Below are 4711 nucleotides of genomic sequence, written 5' to 3' on the forward strand. Positions count from 1 at the left end.
GCATGGCATGCTGCTGGCCAAGGCTTTGGCATGCCATGTTGCTGGCCAAGGCTGTGGCATGGCATGCTGCCCTAGGCCAACGTGCCACCGCCACCGCCGCGGGCCGCCACTCGACGCATCCCGTGCTTGGCTATGTAGTTTCGATGCCACAAGCCAATGCCACAAGCCAAGCGATGGCATGTGCCAAGCGCCCGCCTAGGCATAGGCGTGGCCTGTGGCCTGGCCATGCTGGCCAGCCTTAAGGGAGGTGCCCCCCCCTTATAATAGCCTGTTAAGCCCTTTTCAATCTGGCAGGAGGAAACATCAAGCATGTTCGAGGAGTCATAATGGGGTTTTTTTAAAAAGTAATGGTTTTTTGCCAAAACTTTCAACATGAAAGTTGTATGAAATAATTTAATACACCATAAAAAAAATTATAAAAAAATATTTGGCCACCGGAATATTTTATTTTAATTTATTTCAATTTTAATACTTAAAAAATAATAAAAATTACTAAAAATACTCAAAAAATTCTAGAAAAATTCCAACAATTATAAGATGAGGCACTAGTAATTATAGTAATTTTTTTAATTATTTTTTATTTTTAATTTATTTTATTATAATTTTTATGAGTAAATAAATAATTAAAAAGCCCGACGAACGTGCAAAAACTCTTAGAGAAACCCAGCAAGCATCGGATAGCTCGAATGCAAATAACAAACGCAACAGGCAACTTCCGAGGGACATACTTTTCCCAACAAGCTTCCACTGGGGAAAGCACTAGCAACGTGTTCGCAAGTCAAAGGCAACCAAACCGGCTATTACCCGAGGGACAAGCATTTCGCAGGGCAACATATACGTAAGTCAAAGCCAAACCAAATGGCAATTACACGAGGGACAGGATTGCTTGCCAAGGGCGTGGCATGCGATGTTCTAGCCCAAGGCCAAGGCACGCCACACTGCGGGACAAGGCCGTGGCAAGACATGCGGCTGGCCTTGGCCTTGGCATGGCATGCCGCCGGCTTTGGCTGGGCTGCGTTGGCCTTGCCATGGAATGTTGCTGGCTTCGGATGGGCTGCCTTGGCCTTGGCCTTGGCCGTGGCATGGCATGCTGCTGGCCTTGGCCTTGGCCTTGGCATGGCATGCTGCTGGCTTTGGCTGGGCTGCCTTGGCCGTGGCATGGCATGCTGCTGGCTTTGGCTGGGCTGCCTTGGCCGTGGCATGGCATGCTGCTGGCCTAGGCCTTGGCATGGCATGCTGCTAGCTTTGGCTGGGCTGCCTTGGCCGTAGCATGGCATGCTGCTGGCCTAGGCCTTGGCATGGCATGCTGCTGGCTTTGGCTGGCAGCCTTGGCCGTGGCATGGCATGCTGCTGGCCTTGGCCTTGGCATGGCATGCTGCTGGCTTTGGCTGGCCTGCCTTGGCCGTGGCATGGCATGCTGCTGGCCTTGGCCTTGGCATGGCATGCTGCTGGCTTTGGCTGGCCTGCCTTGGCCGTGGCATGGCATGCTGCTGGCCTAGGCCTTGGCATGGCATGCTGCTGGCTTTGGCTGGCCTGCCTTGGCCGTGGCATGGCATGCTGCTGGCCTAGGCCTGGCATGGCATGCTGCTGGCTTTGGCTGGGCTGCCTTGGCCGTGGCATGGCATGCTGCTGGCCTTGGCCTTGATATGGCATGCTGCTGGCTTTGGCTGGGCTGCCTTGGCCGTGGCATGGCATGCTGCTGGCCTAGGCCTTGGCATGGCATGCTGCTGGCTTTGGCTGGGCTGCCTTGGCCTTGGCATGGCATGCTGCTGGCTTTGGCTGGCCTGCCTTGGCCGTGGCATGGCATGCTGCTGGCCTAGGCCATGGCATGGCATGCTGCTGGCTTTGGCTGGGCTGCCTTGGCCGTGGCATGGCATGCTGCTGCCCTTGGCCTTGATATGGCATGCTGCTGGCTTTGGCTGGGCTGCCTTGGCCGTGGCATGGCATGCTGCTGGCCTAGGCCTTGGCATGGCATGCTGCTGGCTTTGGCTGGCCTGCGTTGGCCGTGGCATGGCATGCTGCTGGCCTAGGCCTTCGCATGGCATGCTGCTGGCTTTGGCTGGGCTGCCTTGGCCGTGGCATGGCATGCTGCTGGCCTTGGCCTTGGCATGGCATGCTGCTGGCTTGGGCTGGGCTGCCTTGGCCGTGGCATGGCATGCTGGTGGCCTAGGCCTTGGCATGGCATGCTGCTGGCTTTGGCTGGCCTGCCTTGGCCGTGGCATGGCATGCTGCTGGCCTAAGCCTTGGCATGGCATGCTGCTGGCTTTGGTTGGGCTGCCTTGGCCGTGGCATGGCATGCTGCTGGCCTTGGCCTTGGCATGGCATGCTGCTCGCTTTGGCTGGCCTGCCTTGGCCGTGGCATGGCATGCTGCTGGCCTAGGCCTTGGCATGGCATGCTGCTGGCTTTGGCAGGCCTGCCTTGGCCGTGGCATGGCATGCTGCTGGCCTTGGCCTTGGCATGGCATGCTGCTGGCTTTGGCTGGCCTGCCTTGGCCGTGGCATGGCATGCTGCTGGCGTAGGCCTTGGCATGGCATGCTGCTGGCTTTGGCTGGCCTGTTTTGGCCGTGGCATGGCATGCTGCTGGCCTAGGCCTTGGCATGGCATGCTGCTGGCTTTGGCTGGCCTGCCTTGGCCGTGGCATGGCATGCTGCTGGCCTAGGCCATGGCATGGCATGCTGCTGGCTTTGGCTGGGCTGCCTTGGCCGTGGCATGGCATGCTGCTGGCCTTGGCCTTGATATGGCATGCTGCTGGCTTTGGCTGGGCTGCCTTGGCCGTGGCATGGCATGCTGCTGGCCTAGGCCTTGGCATGGCATGCTGCTGGCTTTGGCTGGCCTGCCTTGGCCGTGGCATGGCATGCTGCTGGCCTTGGCCTTGGCATGGCATGCTGCTGGCTTTGGCTGGCCTGCCTTGGCCGTGGCATGGCATGCTGCTGGCCTAGGCCATGGCATGGCATGCTGCTGGCTTTGGCTGGGCTGCCTTGGCCGTGGCATGGCATGCTGCTGCCCTTGGCCGTGATATGGCATGCTGCTGGCTTTGGCTGGGCTGCCTTGGCCGTGGCATGGCATGCTGCTGGCCTAGGCCTTGGCATGGCATGCTGCTGGCTTTGGCTGGCCTGCCTTGGCCGTGGCATGGCATGCTGCTGGCCTAGGCCTTGGCATGGCATGCTGCTGGCTTTGGCTGGGCTGCCTTGGCCGTGGCATGGCATGCTGCTGGCCTTGGCCATGGCATGGCATGCTGCTGGCTTTGGCTGGGCTGCCTTGGCCGTGGCATGGCATGCTGGTGGCCTAGGCCTTGGCATGGCATGCTGCTGGCTTTGGCTGGCCTGCCTTGGCCGTGGCATGGCATGCTGCTGGCCTAGGCCTTGGCATGGCATGCTGCTGGCTTTGGTCGGGCTGCCTTGGCCGTGGCATGGCATGCTGCTGGCCTTGGCCTTGGCATGGCATGCTGCTGGCTTTGGCTGGCCTGCCTTGGCCGTGGCATGGCATGCTGCTGGCCTAGGCCTTGGCATGGCATGCTGCTGGCTTTGGCTGGGCTGCCTTGGCCGTGGCATGGCATGCTGCTGGCCTTGGCCTTGGCATGGCATGCTGCTGGCTTTGGCTGGGCTGCCTTGGCCGTGGCATGGCATGCTGCTGGCCATGGCCTTGGCATGGCATGCTGCTGGCTTTGGCTTGCCTGCCTTGGCCGTGGCATGGCATGCTGCTGGCCTAGGCCTTGGCATGGCATGCTGCTGGCTTTGGCTGGGCTGCCTTGGCCGTGGCATGGCATGCTGCTGGCCTTGGCCTTGGCATGGCATGCTGCTGGCTTTGGCTGGGCTGCCTTGGCCGTGGCATGGCATGCTGGTGGCCTAGGCCTTGGCATGGCATGCTGCTGGCTTTTGCTGGCCTGCCTTGGCCGTGGCATGGCATGCTGCTGGCCTAGGCCTTGGCATGGCATGCTGCTGGCTTTGGTTGGGCTGCCTTGGCCGTGGCATGGCATGCTGCTGGCCTTGGCCTTGGCATGGCATGCTGCTGGCTTTGGCTGGCCTGCCTTGGCCGTGGCATGGCATGCTGCTGGCCTAGGCCTTGGCATGGCATGCTGCTGGCTTTGGCTGGGCTGCCTTGGCCGTGGCATGGCATGCTACTGGCCTTGGCCTTGGCATGGCATGCTGCTGGCTTTGGCTGGGCTGCCTTGGCCGTGGCATGGCATGCTGCTGGCCATGGCCTTGGCATGGCATGCTGCTGGCTTTGGCTCGCCTGCCTTGGCCGTGGCATGGCATGCTGCTGGCCTAGGCCTTGGCATGGCATGCTGCTGGCTTTGGCTGGGCTGCCTTGGCCGTGGCATGGCATGCTGCTGGCCTTGGCCTTGGCATGGCATGCTGCTGGCTTCGGCTGGCCTGCCTTGGCCGTGGCATGGCATGCTGCTGGCCTAGGCCTTGGCATGGCATGCTGGTGGCTTTGGCTGGGCTGCCTTGGCCGTGGCATGGCATGCTGCTGGCCTTGGCCTTGGCATGGCATGCTGCTGGCTTTGGCTGGGCTGCCTTGGCCGTGGCATGGCATGCTGCTGGCCATGGCCTTGGCATGGCATGCTGCTGGCTTTGGCTGGCCTGCCTTGGCCGTGGCATGGCATGCTGCTGGCCTAGGCCTTGGCATGGCATGCTGCTGGCTTTGGCTGGGCTGCCTTGGCCGTGGCATGGCATGCTGCTGGCCATGGCCTTGGCATGGCATGCTGCT

The sequence above is a fragment of the Camellia sinensis genome, chromosome 6 (genome assembly GCF_055761805.1).
Source record: "Camellia sinensis isolate YWXY chromosome 6, ASM5576180v1, whole genome shotgun sequence".
Lineage (NCBI taxonomy): Eukaryota > Viridiplantae > Streptophyta > Magnoliopsida > Ericales > Theaceae > Camellia > Camellia sinensis.